Here is a 12961-nt window from a genome sequence, read left to right on the forward strand (position 1 = left end):
AGTATCTCATTTTGGAGTCAAGTTATCAAATCCGTGATTGTGTGGGTGATTCATCTGAAAGGCCCACCAGACCCAGCTTTGAAAGGCAGGGAGGGGTTGCCCCAGGTCTCCCGGGCTCTGCCTGCAGTAGGGAAGTGAGGGGTTGCTCCACCCGGGGATGCTCCCTGGCTGCAGTCTCATGAGCGAAAGAAGGAAAGAGAAATCTGAAAGCTTCAAATGACAAAAGAAGTCAAATCAAGAGGCAGGATGTCTGCACTTTGTTTCTATTTATGGGACACAAAGTTTAAACAGAGCTCTCCATTCAGAATTCATCTGGCTATTAAAATTGCCTTCCAAGTTATTATCTGCAAGGAAACGGACAGCATTCAAATCTTTCCCTGCAGTGAGTTTGTATTTAGAGATGTTTCACATGTGTTTAATTCACTGATCAATTTTACGTTGTCAAAACAGAGAATGCTCTGTCAAAAACAGGATGAAGCTCATTAGTGAGACACAGGAGATAGTACAATGGAGGGGAGAATAAACAGACTACCCAGATATAAGGAAACAAGAGCCTATTCAGGAAGCAAAGGGAAATAGCAGAAAATGATACGGTAGTCATAGTAGACCAAAAGCTAGTGGGACAGCTATATGGTACTGCTACTTAGTAAGTGATACTGAAGAGGAAAAAAAGGAGGAGTTTAGGGGATAAAAGTTTTTAGCCTGGAGAAGAGAGTAGGGACTTTTTTGTGTATAAGAAATACCCTAATATAGTTGTAAGAGTGCTGGTCTGAGTGGGAGTTGGGAAATCCAGGGTCTACACCTGAATCTGCTCTGGCTTTCTCCTCTGAGCCTCAGTTTGCTTGCCCATAAAACAAGCAGTTTGAATTAAGATGATTGGTAAGATCTTAGCCAGCTCTAGAATCTAGGTAGTTCTAGGAAAATATTGTTCAGTGACTCTCCATTTTCACAATCTAGGAAGTTCTAATATATGAAAAAGCCACTCGACTAAGATAAGATTGAAAAAGCATTTACTTGAATAAGCTTCCAGAGGAATTTATGGCATTTTGGAAACTGCCCTTGGAGATCTGTGAAGTTCAGGTGGAGTCCAGCTCTCAGGGTTAAGAGATAGGCCAGGAGACATGTTTGAGGTTTCTTCTAGCCACCAAACAATGTAAAAATATTTTATTGTTATCTTTTAAAGGAGACTTTTCCAATGACCAGCCTCTAACAGGAGGGAACAAAATCCAAATCCAAAATTGTTGATTTATTGTCCCTATAACAAAAGGGAGATGGTACTGTCAACCTAAATAAAGAGGTAAACTGAGGCGAGCTTGAATTACCAGAAATTGAGTTTATTCAGGATTAGCAAAGGAATTGAAGTTCAGGAAATACACGCTATAGCAAGCTACAGGCGAGTCTCTTGAGGGCTGGAGGAGGCTATGTTTATGGTCAAGGAGGGCAAAGAGGGGACAGTCCCCTCAGAGTCCAAGCAGAAAGTCCATTGGGTTGAGGATGGGGAAAGATTCTTGGTGGACGTTCATTGGTCAGGCAATAAGTCTTGGTTTTCTGTAAATCAGACATTTACAGGAAATCAGTCTCTAAGTTCTTAACTTCCCTTCTTCTGAGGGCTCGTGCATTAGATTCTCCATTTCATATCCTCTGGTTCCATTTTAGATTGAAATTCTTTCACAGTACACAGAGAAATCCAGCAAAACAAGACTCTAAGTTGGAGCGGTCTGTGTTTTCACTTTGCAGGGCATGGTCATGTCTGACTCACAGGAACCCGGTGAAGGGCAGGGCTGCTATCTGCGGTCCTCCTGCCTCATAGCTGAGCCTGGGTGTTCAGAGGCTGGCTGGTGGACAAGTCACCTCAGCCAGCCTGTAGTGCGGCTAGCACCAGCAGCAACCTAAGAGCAGCCGAGCTTTGATTTTTTTTCCCCAGGTAAGATTCTTCTTTCCTCTCCTGGAAGATGCTGCAGGCCCTATTCTACATACTGGACAGGAATGTCTCCAATCAGGAGTGGCTTCTAGGTATCCTACACTGCAGTGATTACTTTTAAAAGAAAGTAGCAGGAGAGGAAAATCTCGTTACTTCTCTATTTCAACAAACTGTCAGGCATGAGCCTCCATCAGGAGAAAAATGTACAGCCTAAGGGTGGAGTTGGGTTGATAGGAGTTGTCCTTTGAAATGCCTCTGCAGGGTTAACTCTAAACTGAGAGAAAAAAGAGCCCCTTTAAACCCTCAAGGTCCTATTTTTGGAAATGGCTCCCTTATGGCCTTCAGCCAAATTGGGACATGTGCCTTTCTGGTGGCCCCTCCTCTCTGGAGCCTCCACTCATCCTCCTTTGGTTCAGCATCTCTCCAGGTGGACTTCCCTTCCTGGAAACTCACAAGGCATACCTGGTATTTCCTAATGGTTTTGAAAATGGCAATACTTTTTAAATTAAAAAATATGTTAATGATTGCCATTTGATGGTAGTTTATGGTCTGGGGCCTGATAAATGAGTAGTCAGCAAAGCAAATTAACTGATTTCCTCCATTCTAGATGGCACGTGGTTTTCCCATTTGAACATTTCTGCAGTCAGGATGTGTCTTATAATAATTAATGTGTAGATATGATGTGATAGAATTCTCCCTGCTCCCCAAGGAGAGGTCATTGACTTGATGGGTGGCTTACAACTGAAAGAGTATGAGAGAGAGAAAATATGAAAGTGGAGTCCAAGTGATAATTAAAAAGTCTATATATGACATATGGCAGAAAATACAGGCTTCAGATTTTTATTTTTTTTTCTACATTATACTTTCACAGAATTTAAAATTCGAAAGGTACAAAAGAAATATATAGCGAAAGTCTCCCTCTAGCTTCTGTCCCCTAACTGCTTAGCTCTCCCACCTGGAAGCTGTGCTACCATTTTCTTGTATATTTTTCCAGAGATAGTTTAATTTTATGTCAGCAAGGATATATGTAATTGTATCCTTATTTATTCAATTGATAGAATACTATGCACACTTTTCTATACTTTTCTTTCTATGCAACAATACACCTTGGAGATTATTCTATTGCAGTGCAATAGAATCCTCTCTCTGTTTTATAGTTGGGTAATATGCCATTGTATAAATGTACCATGACTTATTTAACCTGTTTCCTAAAAGGAACATCAAGGTTGTTTCTAATCTTTTGCTATTACAAACACTACTGTCAAGAATGACATTGTGTTCTTGTCATTCTGTGCAGGTGTGAGTAGGATAAATTTCAGAAGTGAAATCACTATGTCAAAGGGTATGTACATTTGTATATTTGATAGATATTGCCTATTGGCCCTCCACAGAAACTGTACCATTTTGTATTCCTGTTAACTATTAATATATGAGAATGTCTATTTCTCCACATCTTGTCAACACAGTGTGTTATCAAACATTTCTATCTTTGCCACTCTATTAGGTAAAAAATGGAATCGCAATGTAATTTTAAAAAATTTTAATTGAACTGTAATATATTCTTAAAAGTACATGTGTCATCAGTGTACAGGTTAATAATCTTCACAAATTAAATCCATTCTATAACGAACTCTCAGTTCAAGAAACAGCACATAATCTACAGCCCAGAAGCCCCCTTTGCACGTCTTTCCAATTTGTGTGGTTTTTGCTTTTCTCTTATTATGGGTGAAAGTAACCATCTTTTTAAAACCATGTCTTTTCATTTTGAAATAATTTTAAATTGGCTTAACAGAAATTAAGCATGATTTCATGTGTTTGAGTTATTAACATTTCTGTTTCTCTAAACTGTATATTCATATCTTTCACCTACTTTTTAAAGATTTTATTTTATTTTTCCTTTTTCTCCCCAAAGCCCCCCGGTACATAGTTGTATATTCTTCGTTGTGGGTCCTTCTAGTTGTGGCATGTGGGACGCTGCCTCAGTGTGGTTTGATGAGCAGTGCCATGTCTGCGCCCAGGATTCAAACCAACGAAACACTGGGCCGCCTGCAGCGGAGCACGCGAACTTAACCACTCGGCCACGGGGCCAGCCCCTCACCCACTCTTTAGAGTAAGCTGTTGGTGTTTTTCTCCTTCATTTGTAGAACTGATAAGGAAATTTCAGTCCACAGTAGAGAAGATATGAACATTATCCTGGAATTTATCAGCTGCAATTGACTCCTGAGAGTGGATATTCAGCATTTGAAACTCTAGAAACTGGGTAATGAATAAAGCAGCTCAACAGCTGGTGTGGTCAGCCCAGGGCATCTTCTTCTGTGGACCAGGGCCTCGGTAACCCATTGCCTCCTTTTCTTATTTAACTTGCAAGCTTGGTTGTTCCCACCCCAAAAAAGCCTGGAACAAGTGCGTTCTTCTGTCACGAGGGTGATTTATCGTCAAGCATCAAGCAAATGTTCTTCAGGTCACCAGTTGAAAACTCAACCTGGTCAAGGCAAACACCTGTTAAAACAGGAATATTTGAGACGAGCCTCAGGTAACATTTGGAAAGAAGCCTCCTCCAGGGGAGAGCTGCTTGCTCACGAATGACCAGCTGAGCGGCCTGTTCCTAGAACCCTCCACCCGCTCAGCTCAGCCACTACATCGAATACCAGCATCATTCTTTGATGGGAGGCACTGGTTCAGAAAGAGCCTCCTGGGGAGTGTGCACACAGGAGGGGAGTTTCCCTTAAAAACAAAAGCAAGTAGGAGTTTTCCAGTGGGTTTTTTTTTTCTCTTCTCTCCCTCTGACTGGACAGTAATCTCACACCACATGCCTTCCAGCAAACACTCATCACCCGATAAATCATGTGACCCCTTCTGTTTACTTAGAGGTGCTTGCCCAGCTGAGGCCTCTAATCCAGTCCTTGGTCTGAGACCGACTTCAGAGTGGTTTTCACTGGAAAAGGGAACTTCTAACGACTAGATAAGGCAACCTATTCATCTGCACAGAGGTACTCCCTGGGTCATTCCCTGGGATGCTGGGAGACGCAGTGAAACAGACAACAGAGTTTATGAAGCTGCCAGAAAGTGTGTTCTGGAGAACACTAGCCTTGTTTAGTTCCTACACAATGTGGAGTAACTATAGAAAGTCTCCTCTCTAAAGTAATATTGGGTTCCTTTTCAAGCCTTCCTTTAATGTTTTGGATTCTGGAATCAACAAAATGCAAATACATTTTTGGTGAGTGCTCTGGGAAAACTTCTGACTGAGCTATTTTAAATCGGATTAAAAAAAAAAAGGCTACTTATAATGAGAAGAAGGTAGAGGCTGCTTTTGACAAGATGAAGTGCCTGGCTCCAAGTCCAGAGCAGTGTATCTCAGAGTGGACACATGAAATCCCCACATCAGAATCTCCTGGGCTTAGCACAGAGAAAGTTCCCTGGACTATACCCCCACCTGAGAATCAGAATTGCAGGAAGTTGGGTTCCAGAAAGATGCTAAAAACAAACAGAAGAGAAAATACCCCAACATAAACTCTTCAAGTGCATGTTACGATCATGGCATGTGACATCTCTCTTCTAAAAACACCATTTTGAAGAACTAGAAATGACCTTTTTGGGTCATGGACAGTCAAGCTGTAACATGAAAAACTTGTGGAGGGGACAGAATCTTCACCTTGTGATCACCTTTGCAGGGCTTTTGTCTTCCCTAAGTCTACTCGCTGGCTAGTTTTTCAAGGTAAATAGGCACTGTTCAGTTAAAAAAAGAAGTCCTTGGCCACTAAGAGAGTTCTTGGAGGAGAGATGTCTTGTGCCAGGACAAGGGTGTGCTGAAAATGCATCAGTGTGACACATTTGTGGCGGTGCAGATGCCAAGGTCGAGCTGGCTCAGGAACTGCAGAGGGTGAACTGAGTCTTGCAGGCACTTATTAGACCAAACCATTATTTCAAATTTCCAGATGTCATTTTAAAGCCTGACCTGCCCATTGTCTCAGGACCCGGTCTCTCACCTCTGAGTGAATGCGTTGGGAACAGAATCCAGTTATGAGTCAGAGCTGCCTATTACTAAAAACCTTGGGAATCTTGGAAGCAAGGTCACTGTAGCATTACTGCTACTCAGGAGCTTCCTACAGGTTCCCAGAGGCAGTCCCAGCCAGTGACAGAGCTGCGGCCGTGTATCGCCCCAGGGACACTGAACACTAGGCTTTGGGGAGGCAGTCTTCAGCAGAGTTCTCTCACCGCCAACGTTGCCCACTTTTGACACTGAAACAGTAAAGCTATCTTGGTACGGGGGACTGTGGAGGCTCAGACAGTATCAGTGGTGACCAGGGTGGGTGGAAGACCAGAGGGTACTCCCCAGTGTTCTGGACTTCAAGGACTGTATAGTGTAAGATGCTTTCAGCTAGTGAGTAATAGAATACCCAAATAAAGGAGTCTTGAAAAACGGAAATTTATTATCACACACATCAAGAAGTTTCAGGGTAGGTAACCTCAACGACACAGTGATGGCAGGGAAGCAAGTGGCTTCTTCTCTTGCTTCTCCCTCATGGGAACAAGATGGCCGCTGCAGATCTAAGCATCTTGCCTCACATGGATGTGTTCAAAGTCAGGAAGGAATGCCTTTGTTTTGATTCAGGTGGAAACTGTTCCCCTGAAGATCCTAGAATCTACTGTCACCTGCCCAACCACACTATAGGTAGGAAGGCAGGGTAGGTTTGCTGGAATAGGCTTAGACTAATCATGTTCCATTTGCCTGTGCTTGGGAAAGGGTTCATCTTCCCTGTGTATATTGCTGCCCTGCACTTGAATAAAATTAGGGTTCTATCCGCAAAAAACAGGAGTGCAGTGGCTGCTGAACAGGCCATGGAGGGTGGACAAGATCCTCGCCAAAGGGATGGTACATGCATTATCTTTGATAGGGAGTTCCTTCCTAATGGCCAAGAATAAATGTCCTGCCCTGGAGAAAAGGAGTTCACTTGATTTTAGAAAATAAAAAAGTTAACATTTTTCATCTGAGTGTCTTATTTTGTTTCATTTCCCAGAGTAAAATTCATGCTTTCCTGTCCTAAAGGTAGAAGTTTGTTCTACTTCTTAGAACTTGGGACATTCGAGTAAACTTCAGCCTTGCCAGAAACATCCTTCCTTTGGAAAACTCCAGTAGGCCCTCCCTGCTCACCTTCCTCCATCTACCTCTCTGCTGCAAGAAGTGTATGTTTGGCTCCTGCACAAGAAAATGCACTGGCGTTTTTTTACCAGGGAGTGTCTAGTAATTTCTAAGTGAGTTTCTGAAACCTCCAAGCTAGACTTTTTTTTTTCCTTAAGCAAATAAAGCCTGAGAGGTGAAGCATCTTCAAAGAGTTGTGTGCACTCAGCAACTTTGGTGTGTTAGTTTGTCTTTCAATCTGCCTCACTCAGGGTACGTATCTCTTAGAAAGGGAGATTATTACCCCCAGACTGGGCTGGAAACCGCTTCGCTGACAGGTTTAAGAGTCTTAACAAAATAAACAGCAGAAAAGGCAAAACTGTGCAAAATGGCAGACTTCATTCTCCCTGCAAGGGTCAGCTGGGTGGGGAGGGAAGTGGCATCAAAATGGGGAACCTCTCAACTCTGCTCAGAAAGGTTGGGCTTCCTGTGGGAGGGAGGTTGGGGTAGGGGTGAGCATTGGCATTTCCTCCTGAGCAACCAGTTATCTCCTTGAATAGAGACAACTGCTAAACTGACAAGCCCTTCACCGGTAACCGTTGATCTGGCTTATGACTCAAGACTTAAAAGAACCCTAGAGTTGTCGCAATTACTCTTCCTGTTTCTCACACCCAGAAAGCTAGACCAATAATAGAATCATGCCGTTGAGTTTCTCCTGACCTTGCTTTTGGTACCCAGTTGAAGAGTCTTTTCCTTGGACGTGACAGAATCTGAACTATGACTAATACATACAGATTTGCAAGACGAGGACAAGAGAGTGTGTTTATGTTTCTCTCTCCCTAGAAGCTCCTCCTAGTCTAATATAGGGAAGATACTAGGAGCTCCATAAATGTTTGTCATATGATTGAATGAATAAATGGACAAATACATTTTCTGTCTCGTTTTAACAGTACTCTGGAGTATTGGGAGGTGAAAGTACTTCCACATATAAATTTATTCCTCTTGTTTCTAATACTGGTAGCAATATTTCAAGCTAATTTATAACAAAGGAGCAAGTTAGAATGCTTAACACCTAACCCAGGATCCACTGAAATGGAAGGGAGCTATTTAGGTGGGACTCGTTTATGGTTTGAAGAGCTTTCAAGTACAACTAAAACAGTTGTCAGTAACTGAAGTCTTAATTGTTCCACTCTCGAAAGGGTTGGGGAGATTCAGGTCGAACCTGTCATCTCCAGCAAAGTTTAAGAAGCCAGGGTAGAATTCCATTGGCTTCTGGAATCTCCTTTTGGCCTATCCCTTTTGATCTAGGTGAGAAACCCCTCTCACACATAGCCTCTGGTAAATAGGCCTACCATGCTACCGTGGTGGTCAGGCCCTTCCAAAAGGACACAGGGGCCATGTGACCTATTGTTAGGAGATTAGGATAGGAGCCAGGCAGGAATTTGAATCTTACTATGTGATCTTGAGCTGTGGACTCTGCTTTTCTAAATCTCAATTTCCTCATCTATAAAAGGGAGGCTGTGACAGACAGTTATGAGGATTAAATGGGATAACACATTTAAAGTACTTAGCACAATGCTTGACACTTAATAAGCTCTTGTAGCTGTTTGTTATTATCATCATCACCATCATTATCATCATCACCAGTTCCCCATACCAGAACAAAGAGGTTTGGATAAAGAACATTTTGAACCTCTTTTCTGAGAGGGTGGGTCCTGAATCCATGAAAATGTATTTACTTGGTCATGGACCTCAATCCACTTCATGACCATAGATGTGGGCTGAGGTTAGGTCAGTCAAGGATAAACTCACCAGAAGGGGTGTGCAACCCAGCATGGCCACTCTTTGGCCTCAGCCACTCTGGTAAATGATGTTTTTCTTCCTCAACTTTGTTTTCAAAGGGGCCCATTAGGGAACATTTGATCCCAGTCACGCTGTTTACTACCAATTTCAACCCCCCACCACCAAAAAATAAAGTCAAAAGTAAAAAAAGACACCATGTTTAAAGATGGCTTTTGATTGAAACTACCAGTCCAGTGTTAGGGAAGCAGCTGAGCAGGTGTAGAGACGTGGGAGCCTGACTGACATAGATTCAGACACCAGCTCAGCCACTTTCTGGTTGTGTGACCTGGCGCAAATCACTTGACCTTCTGGCGCCTATTTCCTCATTTGTAAAATGGAGATGATAATGCTTATTTAACAAGGTTTCTGTAAGAGTTAGAAGGAGTGTATATAAAGCATAATGAGTAAAGAGATTAGGCCTCCAATAAAAGTGGTATCTCGTTCCAGGATTCTTGTTGTTTTTCAGTCCTACCTGAGACTTAGGAGAAAGGCTCCCCAAAGCATATTTATAGCTAACACTCAATATGCTTATGGTGTGCCAGGCAATCCTCTATGCATTTTGTACATATTAGCCAGTTTACTTTTCCCAGCGATCCTATGAGGCAGGTAGTACTATCAACCCACTTTACAGATGAGAGAAATGAGGCATAGAAAGGCTAAGTGTCTGGTTCAAGACCCCACAGCTGGTAAATGACAGCAGGTATTCATCTCGGTCAGTGTGATGCCAGCGTTCCTGCTCTTGACCACTGTACCAGGGTACCTCTTTTGGATGACCCACCCAGTGAGGAGGGAGAGGAAAAGCCCACCACCCTCCTCTCCAGATGGTTTGCTGAATGGTCTAGCGGCATAAACATTGCCCCAGGATGCTTAAATGAGGTCAGAGGAAGAGCCATGCCCTCCATAGGGATTTCTCATTGGTCCTACTGGGACAAAGTCAAGCAAAAATGGATACTGTACCAATAACAATTTTAAAATTCCTTTTGAAAGGAAGAATCCACTGCAGAAGTCCAGAGTTCTGAGATAAGAGGCCCCCTCCCCCAGCCCCCATCTCATTTTGGGGAGGCTGTATAGCTTAGTGGAAAGCCTCCTAACCTTAGAGTCAAACAAACTCTATGCATATATGCTCATTTTTGGTTGTGTGACCTCTCTGAGTCTTAGTTTACTCATCTGTGAAAGGAGATTAATAAAACTTACATCAGAACACAGAATTGCTGCAGAACTTGCATTGTTCTGGGAGTTAAATGAGGTGATGCATAGAAAGCTCCCTACACGGTACCAGGACTACTGTGGGTTCTCAGTGAAGGAGCATCATACTCTACACCTTCAGCCATTTTACACGACTTCTAGAACAATTATTATCTTAAGAAACAATTGAGAATTTTGGACCGTTTTTCTCTGACATTAGTGACCCATTGGATTGAAGACCAGACACTTTGCTCTATTATTCCTGCCTTGAACTTTGTCCCTAGACGTTCTGACTTCTGCCACCTGTGATATCTGCTGTTGGCTAGAACTCTGCCAGGCAAGCCTGGCAACCACCAACTCCTCGAACAGTGCTCTCTTGCCTTCAGGGGCAGCTTGGAGAGGAAGATGGCAGGGAAAAACTTTGGATATGGAACTAGAAGAATGGCCAGGGCTTAAGTTCTGCATCCACAATGAGCTAGGAATGTGACCATCTCTTTGCCATTTGGAGCTCAAGTCCCTCATCTCTAGAATGGAGAGGGGAAAGTATTCGAGTAGATATCACTGAGTATTTGAGTAGATATCCAGCATTCCTCTTTTTCCAGCTAGGTCCCCAGCATCCTGAATTCACTGACTGGGGAACTTCATGTCTTTATGGCACAGCATTCATGGAGGAGGAAGAGAAAAGCAAAGTGGCACTCCAAGATGAGTCTCCCAGGCCTCTGTGGACTCACTAGTAAAACAAAATCATGAATCAGTCTCCCTTAGGCACTCCTCAAGAAAAATAGCAAATCTCCTCTGGACTTCCTGCAGCAGCAAATTTAATTTCAGAGCTCAAGCTTTTTGTATACTGTCTCGATGTCCTTTCACCGAGAACTCATTGCACAAACAATAGCAAAGGCAAACGAAAGACAAGCTATTGTCTTGTATTTATATCCCTAATGTAGGAAACAGCATGAAAATATTGTTGAGGAAACTCAGTCTCTGCTCCAGGGTATGTATATAGTTTTGGTGCCAAAGGCAGCAAGGCCAGATGTTGGAGGACATGATCCCCCTGAAAGAACAAAGGAGAAACATGTTGGAATTCCACGAGGGAGGGGAAGAGCCTGGAGCAATCACTCACGTGCCCTCACAGCAAACTCTTGTAGAGGCCATAGCAAGCAGCCTTCTCTTTGAGCGCCCATGCAGATACCAATGCCTGGCAGCTGTGGGGTCTTGGACACGATTGTAATCTCTCTGTTCCTCAGATTCTTCATCTGTGAAATGGGGATGATAATAGTATCTAGCTCACAGAGCTACAGTGGGAATTAATAATTTAATACATGTAAATTATGTAGGACTGTGGCTGGGATGTGCTAAATACCGTTAGCTAATATTCTTATTATATACATTTAGGCCTAGAGAGAAGGTCTTCTTATGATCCCAGAGCTGTAATTATAGATATCTACTGACATTTTAGAGATACTGTGTGGTACAGTTGAACTGCTGTTGCTTCTGCTCTTGGACAAGCATGGATGATCCTGCTTCCATCACTTACCAGCCCTGACTCTGGGCAAGGCTGCAGAAACACTGAGGTCACAGTGGGTCAAGGTTTGGGATTGCCGAGGAATATGGTCCTGTTCAAGGTAATCTGTAGATACTATATTACCCTGACTTGTAGGGCCCCTTTTAAGCCTCTTTCCTTCATCATCATTCTAAGTTATCATCATCATCACTGTGATCAACTAGATAGATGCAAAGTGATTTGTCATTGTCATCTCCTAACTCTTCCCCATTCAGTCTGCCTTCCTCAAAGAATGACCATTAGGGGAGGAAAACCTGAATAAACTGATCCTTCAATGGTGTAGGAGGATTTTTTATAAATTAAGGTGAAATTCACTTAACATAAAATAACTATTTTAAAGCGATCAATTTGGTGGCATTTAGTACATTAATATGTTGTACAACCATCACCTCTATCTAGTTCCAAAACATTTTCTTCACCCCCAAAGGAGACCCTGTACCCATTAAACAGTCACTGACCATTCCTCCCTCCCTCACAGGCCCTGGTGACCACTAGTCTTCTTTCTGTCTCCATGGATTTACCTATTCTGGATATTTCCTACAAATGGAACCATACAATATGTGGTCTTTTGTGTATGTATCCTTTCACTTAGCATAATATTTTGGAGGTTTATCCATGTTATAGCATGTATTTCATTCCTTTTTATGGCTGAATAAAATTCCTTTGTATGTATAAACCACATTTTATTTATCCATTCTTCCATTGAGGGACATTTGGGTTTTTTTCCACCTTTTGCCTACTATGAATAGTGCTGCTATGAACACTGGTGTACAAGTATTTGTTTGAATACCTGTTTTAAATTATTTGGGGTATATACCTAGGAGTCAAATTGCTGGGTCATAGGGCAATTCCACCCGTAACTTTTTGAGGAACTACCAAACTGTTTTCCACAGCTGCTGTACCACTTTCCATTCATTAGGAGGAATTTAATGGTGAAAAATAGTCCTGGTGGTTGGAATTTTCTTTTTCTGATCCAGATTGGTCAGTGGGATGGAGGGACTGCCCACTGGGTTAGAAGAACAGTAGGCTGGGGCCTGGATTTCTCTGCTGCCTCTTTAATCCATAGTTGTAGGAAAACACTAACTCTGCCCTTTGCAAAGCTCATTCTACTGGACTAGTGGAGATCTGGGAGGGGAAAAAATGGGAGGAGTGTATAGAAGACTCTGAACATGACCGAGTCTAAACAAGAGGCCATTTTATAGATTATGTGTAGATGGTTTTGAAACCTAATCACTTTCTTAAGGAAGAACCGCGGTATTCCTGTGCATTTATTCATAATAGTAATTGACCACAATCTTGAGGTCTTTTAGGTATTTTCTGTCTGATGTTTTAT

General features: G+C 42.5%; 1 long non-coding RNA gene across 1 annotated transcript; it reads left to right on the top strand.

Moving 5' to 3' along the window:
- Nucleotides 1-1737: 1737 nt before the first annotated feature.
- LOC123286240 (uncharacterized) lies at nt 1738-5175 on the top strand. The gene is made up of 3 exons (XR_006528496.2): nt 1738-1924; nt 3219-3263; nt 4066-5175. It is a non-coding gene; the product is annotated as an uncharacterized lncRNA (long non-coding RNA).
- Nucleotides 5176-12961: the final 7786 nt, after the last annotated feature.

This window comes from Equus asinus, chromosome 10, assembly GCF_041296235.1.
Source record: "Equus asinus isolate D_3611 breed Donkey chromosome 10, EquAss-T2T_v2, whole genome shotgun sequence".
In the NCBI taxonomy this organism is placed as follows: domain Eukaryota; kingdom Metazoa; phylum Chordata; class Mammalia; order Perissodactyla; family Equidae; genus Equus; species Equus asinus.